This window comes from Mesocricetus auratus, unplaced genomic scaffold, assembly GCF_017639785.1.
Source record: "Mesocricetus auratus isolate SY011 unplaced genomic scaffold, BCM_Maur_2.0 Super-Scaffold_100023, whole genome shotgun sequence".
NCBI classification, from domain to species: Eukaryota; Metazoa; Chordata; class Mammalia; order Rodentia; family Cricetidae; genus Mesocricetus; species Mesocricetus auratus.
In genome coordinates this window covers 9,927,005-9,943,034 of record NW_024429204.1, presented here as the reverse complement: position 1 = coordinate 9,943,034, position 16,030 = coordinate 9,927,005, and the positions used below count along the sequence as shown (strand labels likewise).

General features: G+C 36.6%; 1 long non-coding RNA gene across 2 annotated transcripts in view; it reads right to left on the bottom strand.

Moving 5' to 3' along the window:
* The window catches only part of LOC110341350, a 143,284-nt gene that overhangs the window by 78,852 nt on the left and 48,402 nt on the right, over positions 1 to 16,030 (bottom strand). The window lies entirely within an intron of this gene.

The window sequence follows — 16,030 nt, the reverse complement described above, 5'->3', positions numbered from 1 at the left end:
TACTCCCAAGGCTTCTTTAACTTTCATTCTCCAAATGTATCCAAGGAATTTGTCCATCTATGGTCATAACTTAAACTTTAAATTCTGCTTAACTAATTGATGCCAGTGAGCAATGATGATGTATTATTCCAACATCAGAAGGAAATACAATCTTAAAGTTACTATGTAATACAACTCAAATTTGGTGGGAAATGTCTCTGTGCCTGTGTGTAATTTGTATATAGTTCTGAAGAGTTAGCTACTTAGCTGTGATATGTCAATCTCTTCAGTAAGGCTAAAGGTGCTAATTCATATTTACTGTGCATAGAAAAGGTTATGAATGATACTTAATGATTTACTTGTCTGTCTCTCATACATACACACTCACATCATACAGCCCATACCAAAGCACCTTCATATACAAATTAGCCTCAGTCATCACCATATTAGAGTGACTCTCCTCCTGCCTAGTCCTGTCTCATCTTTCATAATTTCTGATGTTAGTGTCTTATTCCTTAATAAATGTTTTATTTAAATTGGAAACATGAATGTTTCACGTGTCAATCCCAGCTCCCTCTCCCAACCCTCTCCCTTGTCCCTCCAGCAGCCCCCCTCCAGCCCCCACCCAATCCCCATACCATTCCTCGGGGAGGGTGAGGCCTTCCTTGGGGGGTCTCCAGAATCTGTCATTTCATCAAGGGCAGGACCTAGGACCTTCCCCATGTGTCCAGGCTGAGAGAGCATCCCTCCATGTGGAATGGGCTCCCAAAGTTCTTTCATACCACATGGTAAACACTGATCTACTACCCAAGACCCCAGAGATTTGAGGCCTCCTCACTGACACTACATTCAGAGTCTGCTTCCATTTTCTTGTATGGACCTACAAGCTATTGAAATATTAACTATATCAAAAAAGTTGCAATCATGATATGTTAGCCACCACGGCTGATAACTTTGGAGTTTTGTTTCTTTGCAAATGTTAATTTTCCCTATACAGCATGTGAATGTACCTGACACTTGAAAATGTCACTTTGTTCATTTATCAAAGTCACATTGGGATGTCAAATCTTGATATATATATATATACATATGTGTATAAGTATATATATATATGTGTGTGTGTGTGTGTGTGTGTGTGTGTGTGTGTGTACCACAATCCACATACTGTGAAGGTGTCATAAATTAGTTCATTGGGCATATATTTGAAATTTTTTCCTAATGTATTTTCCTGGAATCTGCAAATTAAAACAGTATATATATGTATATATATATAATTTCTTTGCAATAAAAATTTACATATGACTAAGAATCCAGCCAAAATAGGCATCCATGTGATCACTGAAAACAGAAAGATAATTTAGGAGTCCATAGCTGTGCGTGTATCACTGAAGCACATCTGACATTTCACGACCTCCATTAAGCATCCTCTGGTGTCTATCCTTAAGCTGGAGGATGCATGATGTGCGATGCTTTGCAAAGCTATAATTTAACTCCATTAAAGTAATTTCCTCCTCCTGTATCCTAACCACTAAAAATGATAGTAGCATGACATATGTATGAGACTCTAATATCTGTAGATATTCAACTCAATGCTTTATGAGTATTGTGTCGTTTATTTGTGGCTATAGCTGTATATAAAGCTGACAGTACAACTGTTTATTAGCTTCAGTTTATATTCTAGGTTTAGCTAACTGTGAGACTAAGAAATATGCCTTCTGTTGTAATGTATAGCTTCTAATGACATAAAATAATAGTGAAACATTATAAGCTATCAATAATTGATCTTCAAATGAACAAATTTCTGCAGATTATTACCTTGCTTCTAGGACAGTGGCTGTCTTAAGGGTAAGGATATGTATTGTTAAAATTAGAATTTTATAGCACCAAAGTACACATTTAATGACAAAATCACCTTCAGAAGAGTTATATACATCACTGCATATAAGAACAGCATCATATATTATGACACAAAAATCAAGTGTTTATATAGTTTTGTAATATTATATTAAGAAATTGTATTAAATTATTTTGGTTAATTCAATCAAGTCTGTCTCCTTCATAAAGTTGCAGAATTCAAAAAAGCTGTTAGGAAGTTGTATTGTTTATTTCACAGATTCTCTTCTTCCTCTCATATGTGAAGAATACTTCATATAAGAGATTTAAGATTCTCTATATTTCTAAAGCTGAATAAAGGTGAACTTAAGAATTCAATGCTTATGTAGAAGATTTCTGAACATAAAATAGTTAAGTACCAAAAGTAAGAAAATTCATTCTATGCAAGAATAATGTATGAATAGATATATTTTTAATATTGGAGTCTATATTAATATTGCATAAGCACTGATTACATATACAATTAAATATTTAATTATTATATTATAATTATAATATTATAATTATGTCTTAACATGGGAATATTGCCCAGATAACCCTATGATAAACACGAAGTTTAATATGTGATAAAACTTGTATGTGATAGCTTCATTGAGTTCAGAAATTAGTACTTATATGGTATGAAACTATGTGCAACACTTTGAATCTCTCTTCCACTTAGTATTATGTAATTAAGATTTGTGGTGGCAGAAAGAGAGCTCCAAAGATTATGCTTCTGATACTAATACCCTGTGGGTGTTACTTTATACTTTAAAATTCTGCAGATCTGGTTTTTGCAGATTTTGAGAATACATAAACCTATATTATACAAAAATAAAATTAATGTCTTTGCAGAAGTGTCTATGGGGAGGTGCCAGAGGAATTTTATATGAGATATAGAGAGGCCAGAAGTTGAAGTGATATAGAAACAAATTAAGGAATGACAGGAAGAAGGTGGAGGGGAAGGAGGAGGAGGCAGAAGGATGAGGAGACAGAGGGAGGAGGAGGAGGACAAGGACAAGGAGGAGGAGGGAAGGAGAGGAGAAAGAGAGGAGGGGAAGGGAGGGAAAGGAAAAGGAGAAGAGAGGAGAGGAGAGGAACTGGTAGAAACCATTAAATATTCTGTACCCTACAGCCTGCTGAGGGAGTAAGATCTTGATACACCTACATTTCAGATCAAGAACCAGTATTGTATTTATTTCCCATATATCACAAGAATAAAATTATTTTTTTCTAAGTCTCAACTGTGATAATTTGCCAATATCAGTTTCTATATGCCATTTGTAATAGAGTATTTGTCTTACCCTAATATAAGATGAAACCTCAGACCAGGTTTTCTTGGGAGGCCCACTGGGGAATGCTCACTAATGAAAAGATTTGTAAGTGCATTTGACTCATGACATTTAATATAACAGGTAACCTTCTCCATTACTAATTTTGGGTTTCTCAGGAACATCTATTAAATGATATCTTAAAACATCACAATTATTGTCTAGTGATCTGACTAACAATATCTGCATGGAAAATATTCCTTGAGTGTTTTATTCACTCAGTAAATTTAATGAATTTCTAAAGCTACATGTGAAGATTGTAAACTTGATGAAAACTTTAATTAATGTGTTTATTCTCTGGAAATGTGTGAATTGAGATTGAAAACGACTTACTAAAATGCCAACTTTTACAGTTTGGAAAACCTTTTCTTCAAAGGCAAAGTCTCAATGGAAATTAGAAACTAACATTTGGAAAATACAATTTAGTTTATAGTAATGTAATACTGAATAAACACTTTCATCAAATTAAAAAATTATTCACAAGGCAGTGGCTGCATATCTCTGCAATCTCAGAAACTGGGAGACAGGGCAGGGAGACATTAAATTCAAGGTCAACCTAGATTTACTAATGGACCATTTCTCAAAAATATTCAGAGTCAACTACATACACACATAACTACATACATATATGAAAACATGACAGTAGAAAGGGTACTGAATATATGGGAGAAGGAAAAATCTAAAGGGCTGAGGAAAATGAGACATTAAAGGGAGGAAAAATACCAAATATCACATTTTTTTCAAGAGAAGGTTTTCATGGCATGTAAACAGAAAGAGAAACGAACTATAGAAAGTATCCCTGAAAGTAGAAACCATCCTGAGTGAGGTAACCCAGCCATAAAAAAGGCAAACATGAAACTTCATTCAGTGGCTGATGGAAGCAGAGGCAGACTCCTACAGCTAAACACTGAACTGAACTCCTGGAACCCAGTGACAGAGGGGAGGAGTGATGAGCATAGGGGTCAAGACTGGGCTGATGAAACCCACAGAAACAGCTGACCTGAACAAGGGGAGAGATCTTGGACTCCAGACTGATGGCAGAGAGGCCAGCATGGGACTGATCCAGATCCCCTGAATGTGGATGTCAGTGAGGAGGCCTCGACAATCTATGAGGCCTTGGGTAGTAGACCAGTATTTATCCCTGGCACACAAATGGACTTTGGGAGCCCATTCCACATCAAGAGATGCTCTCTCAGCATAGACACATGGGAGAGCACCTAGGCCCTAACCTGGATAAAATGACAGACTCTGGAGAATACCCATGGAGGGCCTCACTCTCCCTGGGAAGAGAAGTAGGGATTGGGTGGGGGCTTGGGGGGGTGGTGAGGGGGCTGGGGAGGAGGAGAGGGAGTGGGATTGACATGTGAAGCAAGCTTGTTTCTAGTTTTAAAAAAATAAAAAATATACAGACACTACAATAGTCAGTCTGAACCTTCCTAATGCTTCACCCCTCTAATACTGTTCCTCACGTTGTGGTGACCCCCCCAAGTATAAAGTTAGTTTTGTTGCTAGTTCATACATGTAATTTTGTGAATTGTAATGTACATATTTTTGGAGATAGATGCAGGTGGAGAACCTTTGATTTCAAAGGACTATGTGGGATAGGATAGAGAAACTGGACAATGCAGAGTATTGCACATGGAGGTGTTATTATGAGCAGAGTTTGATGATGCCTGACAATGTCACAGAGAACAGCATTATTTTGTATGACAACTAAAACTTGACCAAAATCAAATAAAAAGAGAATAAATAAGCTATTGGGAGAATTAACCTGTATTAATGTGCCAGCTGGTGTTTATGTGAACTTGACACAATCTAGAGTCATCTAAGTAGAAAAAACCTCAGTTGAGAGAATGCCTCCACAAGATACAGATGTAGACAAGCCTATAGGGCCCTTCATTTCTTCATTCCTTCATTCCTTCCTTCCTTCCTTCCCTCCTTCCTTCCTTCTTTCCTTCCTTCCTTCCCTCCTTCTTCTCTCATATGTTAAAGTTACATCCCAACCAAAATGTCCCATCCCTCATATCTTCCTAGTCCTCCTCACCACCTCCGCTGTCCCCCGTATCCACTATTCCATTTCCCTTCCAAAAAAGCAGGCCTTTGGATACTGGCCATGCAGGAAGTGTTGGGTGTGGGCTCTATGTTATGGCCCCAGCTTCAATTTGGGTCAGCCATTGGTTGGCCATGCCCAAAAGTCCTGTGTCACCATCACCCCAGTTCATCTTGCAGGCAGGACAGGTAGAAGTTTGACGGTTTCGTGACTGTATTTGTAGTTGCTGGAGGATCAGCTCAGTGGTAGAGCAGTTTCTTAGTTTGTTATTGATGTGGGAGAGCACATGTATAGAGGATGATGCCATACTTGGGTGGTTAGTGGCGGGTTGTACAAGTGGTACAAGCAGGATAAGCAGGTCATGAAGAGCAAGCCAGTAAGCAGCACTCCCCCATGGCCTCTGCATCAGATCATGCCTTCAGCTTCCTTCCCTGACTTCCTTTAGTGATGAACAGCGATGTGGAAGCATAAACTCTTCCGTTCCCCAGGTTGCTTTTGGTCATGGTGTTTCAGAAAAGAGGAGGAGATTTGCTTCTCCGACAATAGGTAACATATCAATGATTGACTTAGAAATGTAATATTGCTGGTACCCATGTTAAAACCAGAAAATATCTGTGATGAAAAGCAGACTCTGCATATCTAATTTTTTTTAAATTCCATCTATTTTTCTGAGTGGCATTTAATGACCTTTATTATCTAGTCTTTTGGAACTCATGTAATAATATGAAGTCCACATGGGATTATAAATTCATTTGTTTTAATTTCTTTAAGGATGAAAACATAGATTGGAGGTTTAAAGGTCAGTTTTCATAAGCATCATAGAGGGAATAAAGGATAAGTGACCTGTAAGAAAATATGTCAAAAATATACAGAAAGAATGGTGAATTACTATCTGAATATGTGTAGAAAATACAATGCATCTGTCTTTTGAGTATCCATTTATTGTTTTAGTTCCTGCCTATATATTGGTTGGCTTATTTGTTATAATATTCATGAACTAGTCATTGAAATTTTGCCATCTGTAGTCACTCTGTGGTAGGTTAACCGTGCTCCAGTAGATGGACCTGTATCCATGAATTCATGAGCATCACAAATTGGCCTTGATGGTATATTTGAAACAAAACAGAGGTCCATCAAGTTGAGGGGAGGGAACAGGGTGAGAGGCCGATCAGGGAAGTCATAGGGGTAAATTTGATCAAAACATGTATGTGTGTTTCAAACTCAACAAACAATTAATAGAACATGTTTTTAAAAAAACAATAACACTATCAGGAAACTGTTGTGTCTCACATTATTTTCCTGTTTATATGACAAAGCACTCTGACAAAAGCACCTTAGGGTAAAAAGGGCTTATTTTAGTTGGTAGTCCAAGGTGCAGGTCACCATACTAGGGAGGTTATGGTGATAGTTGCTGGGTGCAGTTGGCCATCCTTACTTTACAACTTAACAGAGATCATGAAATGCATGTCTGCAGCATTCTGTTCCCTTTTGTCACTCTTATATACTCCAGAATCCCTGGTCTAAGCAATGGTGCTACCCACAGTATGTGGGTTTCTCCACCCCAATTAATGAATGAATTCCATGTATGTATGTATGCATGCATGTATGTATGTATGTATGTATGTATGTATGTATGTATATACACATAAGCATACAGTAGCAAGTAGTGAAAAGAAGAGGCCATGAGTCTGAAGGACATTGGGGAGGAGTATATGAGAGGGTTTAGAGGGAGGAAAGGAAAAGGGATAATTCGTAATCAAATTTTAATCTCAAAAATTTGAAAAGAATTGCTCTCTAAGACAAAACAAAACTCTATTAACATAAAAGGATGGTCTGATCACTTCCAAACTGATTAAACAGGAAAACATTGGGGAATTGTCAATTAGCCTTGAAAAGGAAGAAATATTTGTCCAATTTTGTTCTTGCTGAGCAAACTGTGTATGTAGCAAGCAAGTTGGATGGCTTTATATTACAGAATTTAAATAAGGTCCATTTAGGTGTAAAGAACTTAGATAAAGCAACTGAAGGAAAGGAATATTCAAGGAAAATTGTAAAAAATGGCATGATGCTGTCCAGAAACAAGAATCACATGGTAGTCATTCCAGGCTAGGAAAAACAGTAAATTCTGAAAATGTATGAAATGGCCAAGGAAATTCTCTAATCCACATCACTGGCATTCTTATTTATATTTAGAAGGCAAAGAGGAAAAAAATGCATGCTGCATGGGAAAGTCGGCTCCACGCACTGGTTTATACACTAATTTTTCTTTGCTTTCATTCTTCAGGTATTTTATCAGCTTTGATTTAAAATTCCTTAGGGGAAGATTTGCCTCTATAAGACAGGGATGTTTCTGAAAGCTGTAAAAGATTGCTGGGTTATGAAAACGAGCTTTCGCCATGCTCACTTGAGTGTCTGAAGAATACTTTGTTTATGATGGCGTGTTTGTGATATTGCTTGTCACTTCCCATTACCTTTTGATCAACACGGTAACGGGAATAGCACCTCCAAAAGCAATTGACTCTGGCATTGTGAATGTATTTAATGGCTTTCAGTTATGGCTATGAGTTCCAAGTGCTAGCCATTTGACTTCCACTATAATCAATTATTATAACTTCACGAGACAGTTAAATTGAGTGACCTCTAGGGCTACATGCCTGAAGTAACATTTGAGTAAATCTATATAATATGTAGGCCTAGTGGTATATCCCAACCACTCCATAGAAGTATAGACGTTCACTGAAATGAACTTGGAGAATAGTCTATTTCAGGTCATGACTGATGCCTTCTCAAAGTATAATTAAGGGTATACTCTAGTGGATCACACTGTTCTAAAATGAAGTTAAAATAGAATATCATTATTTTCCTCTGTATTGCATTTACCACATTTTTTAAGTATTATTCACGCTAAATCCACTTTCAACATTCATGTACATACAGATTAAAATGCAATACTGATAAAGAGTAGAATTTTAGCTATCATCCTGATCATTGAGAAATACAATGTTTAGTCTACGCAGTATTGAAAATTCTATGCATGTCATTTGCTTCCATTACATATATTATCATGGACATAGGTGCTCACTTTCATTTTAGATAAACTTCATCACTTACATTCATTGAATACTCCTTTTTTCTGTTTACTTATTGTATTTCATTAATCCTCAACTGCCATCTAAACTACATTAACATATTTTAAAAGGATAATTTGTCCTGTAACTGGAAACATTTTTTACCTAATTGGATATTCTTTATTTTTTTCAGGTACACTGCTAGCACAGTTCTTGTGTAGCTGTCAAGTTAAGTCGTTTTATCCTGGATTAAATAAGAATAGTGAAGAAAACATTGCATTCAATATCCTTCTTCTGGCAGTTTTACGTATTTGTTTTGCTCTGGGAAATTTGGAATGGCTATTGTTCACTCAAATAATCTCTAGGGACATTTATTTCAGCAAACAAGGATGAAGGGGCATCCCACCAAAACCTGTTCAGAATCATCTCGGTTGGTCTTGGAAGCATGTTCTATCGATGGTAAAACTCTATCATAATATGTGATATGCCAAGAGCAACATTATATTTCCATAAATAATTAAACTAAACTAGTCACTATGGTGCCTAATTCTAATTGTCAACTTGACTGAATTGAGAGATTGTCACAGAATAGAAGAAAAACAAAACAAACAAAGAAAGAAAAACAGCATCAGGTTTGTTTCTATGATTAACTTTCCAGATAGTATCATTTGATGACAGCTCTAACCTAATAAATGGACTAACTTTTGATGTATTCATAAGTTGGTGGCATTTATTTTTAGGTGGAAAAGTGATGCCATGTGATTAAAATATTAAGACTACATCTTGCTCTGGCCTCTGCTTGTACCCCAAAATTTTCTGTTGTTTGGTTAACATGACGTTAAATGCTTTGCTCCTTCAAACTCCTCTCCGACATGGTTAACCGAGCCTTCTGAAGGCATAAACCAACATAAAATTCTACTCCCATTATTTCTGCTAGCTATTCGTCACATTCATGAGAAAAACAATCACTATAATCACATTTTATTTAAAACATTCTCTGCTGAGCTCTGTCCAATTCAGTGAAAGTGACAAACTAATCTGTGATTGGATATAACACCTCCTACATGACATTGAGGCCATATACGGCTAGGAAATCAGGCCCAAGAATTTGTGGCTAGGTAGTTTGTAGACCATAGGTGACTACCTAATGCTATTAATATGCTATATGGTCAGTATTAAAATGATTCCTAATGACTTATTGGTAGTTCCATAGATCAGTGTATCTATCAGCCCTCTTCAGAGAAGCTATTTCTTCCAAGGAGGTGCCTGTGACATTCAGCTTGTCACTGGAGATAGAATGGGGAATGGAATTCTTAACCCATAAAGGGATATACATACCACACCTCTTAACTTTGTCTCCAACCTTAGGGATCATCTGTGGTGAGGAAGTGGAAATACTGTAGGAGCCTGAGGTGGTGCATCACTTCAAGGAAGCAATCTTTTCAATGAACAGCAGGGCAGTTACACATATGAACTGACGGTGGTGGCATGGGACATGGGAAGTGGACCTAAAATCCCACTACTTGCAGAAAAATCTTCTATCCTTTTATAGCTGCTGGAAGACAGTTACACCTAATGATGTCACACCTAGTAAGTCAATCACAGCCAGTGAAGGCCACATTGCAAGGGTCGTTGGGCAACACAAATTAGACTTGAAATTATCAATTAAGTTATTCTAAAAATAAGAAAACCTGAGGTTGGTTGATTATAGAGGCGAAAGAGAAGAGGATAGGTTTAGAGCAGTCCCAAACACATTGTTTCTGATTCTTAAAAATTTTTTGATAAAAATCTTACTATAAAAGGAAAATCTCTTTGTTTATCTTTAGCTTTGTGGTTCCTATCTGAATAGAAATACTTACACAAGACTCAATACCTTTAAAGGGTATCTGTACTAAAATAGAGAAAAGTAAATTTGAGGAAATTTTCTCAGAATCTTTCACATTATATACTCGAAAATCTTTAGGAGGATCATAATAAATTTATAAGCAAACTTGATGTAATTTTCTGCAAAATATCTTATTCTGTAGCGCTCATTTAATTTACGTGTTCTAGAGTATATATTAAGAAAAACTAGATTTTAGAAAGCTCAACAGAGGATATTAAATGTTGGACCACTATACTTAATCAATTATTTACAGCACTACTTTGCAAAAGATAGGTAGTGTTTAACAGATAACAATCAGAGAGTGATCAATGCTAGCAGAAACACACAAACTGTCAAACTATTTCTTAGAATGTATATTCAGCAGACATCATCTCCATAAAAATATGTTGAATTCAAATTTCACTCCTTCAGAAAAATACATAGAGAGACAGAATGTGCACAGATGGTGTTCTTAATGGCTGCTGCTGAGGACGTATCCTGTCAGAACCCCAAGGACAGGCTGGTACATATGTGGGAATACTAACACAAAGATGGAGCATAAACAGGATAAAGGACTCAGGTCACTCTTTATGTCTTAGTTCTGCTTTACTATGTTGAGTGTTGGATGGGAAAGAGTCTGTGTATCCTTGGGTAAATAATTCCCTAACATGATTAAGAATGAGGGAGCTTGACATTGAACCAGTGCTTGTCCTTCTAATAAACTATGCCAGCTTTCTCTAGGCTGTGGCTCTCATTTTCCAATCCCATGATTTTGGCAAGATATTCACTTATATTTTCTGTTGGTTCTGACCAAGTTTCTCACTCAATTTTCAGGCCATAATGATTGATTTTAATAATAAAGTGATAGCTCTTTGCCACTTGGAAGTGTTTTCTTTGAGTTATTTAAGTTGAAAGGATAGCTTAAAATACACATTTCTCTTGTATTCATACTGCAATATATTGATTTGACTATAAACAGCTGTCCAACAGTAATTTACAGAATGCTTTCATTTGCTTTGGTAGATCAATGACTATCAGTTAATTAATTAGATTAATCCAAATCAACAAACATGTATTAAGGTTTGAAGAAATTGACTACAGTAAAAGGTAACAAGGTCATATAGAGAGATTGTGAATCTTCCATCTCAAATTTCTCCCGTTTTAGAATAAATATTTAATATTTCCATTACTGGTCTGAATTGAAATAAATATATAATTTAAAAATGTACCCATCAGTTCAAAACAACATAATGTTCTAAGTACAAGTAGAAATCATGATTATTTTAAAATAATATAATGTTTAACTATATGAGTTGAAACAAAATTGCATTAAGATATTGGCAAAAGCCTTTCCTTGAAATCATGCTGTATCACAGGTTTCAGATTCTGAAACCCCAGAGTGGCTTGATTTTCTGCCTTTGTGGTATTCTGTGTGTTTTCATTGCTTCCTTTCTTTTCTTTTATCTTAACTTCTCAAATCTTTATGTACAACATCCTGCAGACCTTACCCATCTTAGACATGTTTCCATATATAAATATGACACATCATTCACAAAATACTTCCCTGCAATTTTCTCAGAAATCGCTCCAATATATTTACATTTGTGCTGTAGAGATTTACAGTATTCTTACTGTAAATTTGACATATTTCCTAATAAGAAATATGGTGAATAATACAGATCATCCTTTGACATTGTAATAAGTTTTTTTTTTAGTTTTAAAATTGCACTTTTAGATTTGACTGGTCTAACACTAAAACTACAGAATTTAAATTTTAAAAATTTATTTTAATTCCTTGCTTTGTTTCTTGAGATTATAATACAATTGCATCATTTCCCCCTCTTTTTTCCCTCTCAACCCTCCCATCTATCATTTCTTTCAAGATCATGGTGTCCTTTTTTTCACGAATTGTAGTTAAGTAAATATATATAAGGTAGTACTCACCATCATCAAGGAAATTTCTCCTAGCAACAAACTGAGACAATTGTGGAAAAACCAAAACCAAAGTGAAGAGTTATGACTCCCAAACCCAACTAATATAGAACAACTGCTGCTTCTGTAACGGGTAGAAAATTGCAAAAGCAAGAGGATCAGGGAGTTTGCTGTGTGATGGTGCCTCCTAGGTATGTCAAAATCAAAACCCAGGAAGTCTCACTAACATCATTGCCTAAACATGAGCCAAAGAATGGCAATGATAACATGGTAATGAGGACTGGAGAAAGCCCAAGAGTCTTTAACCTTAAACAAAGGACTCTAGGCAACAAAGGAACGCTGGGAGAGTAAGAGATAGACTTTTTCAGGAAAGAGCACTTATTTTCCCAATACTACTTGGCTGGAACGTTAATATTAAGTAGAAAATTAATAACCATCTTCCTATGTTTCTAGTTGAAATAATATGGGGAAAATAAGCTAATGTACAAGAGCCATCACACAATAAAACATGAATCTCATCACTGAAGTACTTTGAACACATACTCATCACTGAAGTACTTTGAACACATACCAGAACTACCTATGACTTGAAAATTCAATTTCCATTTTCAAACAGTATGGAATATTTTGCGAGGGTATAACTTTTGTTAAACAGTTCTTTGTAAACTGGAGAGCATGATATAAATGAGGAATAGTATTCTAAAGAAATGTGGCATGTAAGCAAATTTCGAGCAAGCAAATTGATGACCAGCTAAAAGACAATCACCCTATTGCTTAATAATCTGCTGTGATTTGAGAGTGCTTTGTCACTCACGGGCTTCTGTATTGGAGATTTCTCTTCCCTGTGGCATCAATGATAGGTGATGAATAATGGGGATAATGGGAGGTTATTACTGACTCTTCACCTAAATATCTTGTTTCATGGTTTTGGCACATCTCTTTAACACACACACTTAAACACTTCCACTATAAAATCATTTACCATACAGTAGCACAGTGAAAATGTCTTTCACATAACCTACACCATGCTAATTTGATCTTGAACTTCCAAATATGTGAAGCAAATTTTCTTTTTCTTTTTTTTCTTAATCATGCAGACTTTATTTTTTTATTTTTGTATTTTTTTTCTTTTTCAGTATAAATTTAGATAAGAAACAAGGTTGCTTCACAAGTCAGTTCCTGGTCCCTCTCCCATTCCCTCCCCTCCTCCCGTCCCCCCAACCCCCCGTTATCCCCTCATTCCCCCAGGGAGGGTGAGGCCCTCCATGGGGGTGTCCATAGTCTGTCATTTCATATAGGGCAGGGCCTAGACCCTTCCCCAAGAGTTCAGGGTGAGAGTGCACCTCACATTGTTGGATGGGAGTCCAAAGTCCATGTGTATACTCGGGATGGGTACTGATCTGCTGCCCAAGACACAATAGATTACCTAGGCCTCCTCACTGACACTCACATTCAGGCGGTCTTGATCAGTCCCATGCCGGTATAAGTAGTGCAACCTCGGACATTTTATTACAGCAACAGAAAGTAAACTAATGTGTTTCTAAATGTTTTACTATTTGTGGTGGTTTCAATAGGAAAGAACCCCATGTGTTTCAATAGACTGGAGAGAGTGGCACTATGGTAATCATGTTGTAATGTTTGAACTACAGAGAGTGAATATATTATGAGGTGTAGCCTTGTTGGAGTATGTGTGTTCTTGTTGGAGGAAGTGTATCACAGTGGATGCGGGCTTTGAGGTCTCCTTTCTCCAATTACGCTCACTAGCTCACTGTGGTACACAGTTTATTTTTTATTGTGTGAGGATCAAAATGTAGAGCCTTCTATTCCTTCTCCAGCACCATGTTGGTCTACATGTCTCCATGTTACCCACCATGACTATGATGAGCTAAAAATCTCTTAAACTGTAAGCCAGCCCCAATTAAATGTTTTCCTTAATAAGAGTTGCTGCAGTTATGAAACCCCCAACTAAGACACTATCCATCATAAAATTACATTAACAATGATTTCCTGAAAAGTAATATGTAAACATAAAGCATAAGCACATGACAGAGACTCTGCCAGTAAAGACTCAGAAGCAAAAATATGCCTATATTACTCAGCCAAAAAAATGGATAGGATGTTTCTAGATGAGGAAAAGCTAAAAGAAGCTGCAGCTGCTGAGTATACATACAGCATGTGGATCTCAAGTCCAATTATGGAATTCTGATTCACTTTCCTTATTGACTTTAACCCTCAGAATATTTACACAAGGGCACACACATTATCTAAATTAGAAATGATCCTAACTACAACCCATTTTCTATAGATTTCTTTAGACAGCTATGCAAATGGACCACATTAGATAAATGAATTATTTAGAGCAAAAATTATTCTATATTTCTAGGTCAACAAAGGTATTCTTTCTATAATGATAGTCACCTTTATTTGTGCTGGAAACGGAGTAATTCATTCTTTTATACCTTCTTTTGACCTCTATTTGCTCTCTTAAAAGAATGATGATGAGCTAGGAGGTGGTGGTGCACACCTTTAATCACAGCACTGGGAGACAGAGGAAAGTAGATCTCTGAATTCCAGGCGAGCCAGGCATACAGAGTAAGTTACAGGACAGCCAGGGTTACACAGAGACACTCTCTTGAAAAACAAAAAAAACAAAGCAAAACAAGTAAATAAACAAACAAAAAACAAAAAAAAATGATGATGAAATTGGCCTTTGCCTGAAACAGGCTGTTCTGGAATATTCTGAGCTTCTGCAATGATCATGTATACCTCAGCCTCTGATCTATGCTAGCTTGTACTCTTGTGTGTGAGTGTGGGTTTTGAGCAGAGATCTCCCAGGAAAAGAAAATCTGATCTAACTGTGTCCTTTGGCTTTTACATTTATTTACTTCTCCCCCTTTTTAGTGGGAACTAATTCAAACTTGCTTTACTAAACATTGACATTTTTCTTTGTATACTTTGGCACAAAGAGCACAAAACAACCTTAACACAGTATTTCTACCAAATGTAATGGGTCTCTCTCTGCCATGGTATTCCTTCTTTTGTAATTAGCATTTATATCCCAATAGAGATGAGAGCCAAGGAAAATGAATTGACAGCAGAAAATGGATGCCTGAAGGTTGTAGTTAAGAGGAGATTCCTTTGTATATACCTTGTGTCTTAAGCCCATATATACCTTCTGCCATTGAGCTAGTGGGGTTTTTTGACTGCCAGTAGAAGAATTAGCAGCATAAATCACTAGGCAGGAAAACTCTTTTATTCTTATTCTGCACTAAATTTGATGTTTTAGTTTGTGTTCTATTTCTGTTAGGAGACACCATCCTAAAGGCAACATGATATGAAACATTAAATTGGGGACTTCTTTACAATTTTATAGATCTAGTCCATGACCATCATGGTCAGAAGCACTCTGGTGTGATAGCAGAGAGATACATTCTGACCCACAGGTAGCAAGCAGAAAGAACAAGACTGAGCCTAGAATGGGCTTTTGAAACCCAGTAATACATCTCTTCCAATAAGACCATAGCAACTTGAACAAGGCCACATTTCTTTAATTCTACACAACAGTTCCACTAACTGGGAACCAGACTTTCAAATATATGAGCCTATTGGAGACATTTCATTCAAACTACCATACTGGGTACTGTGGTAAAGAATTGGAAACCAATTTCATATAGCATCCCATCGAGTACAGGTGGGGTTCCCCCTTCTACACTCCCTCACCCAGAATGCAGCCCCATCTTCATGATAATACGTAGAGAGAAAGACGGGGTTATGCCTGGGTAATAACTTCGTAATTTATACTTTGCAATTATCCACCAGGTTACAGATATTCTAATATGATAATGAAGGACAAATTAGGAAAGCCTTAAAAATGCATTACTCAGACATGAGGGAACTGTTGATTCCCGCTGTTCCTTCAAACGCTGTGACTGGT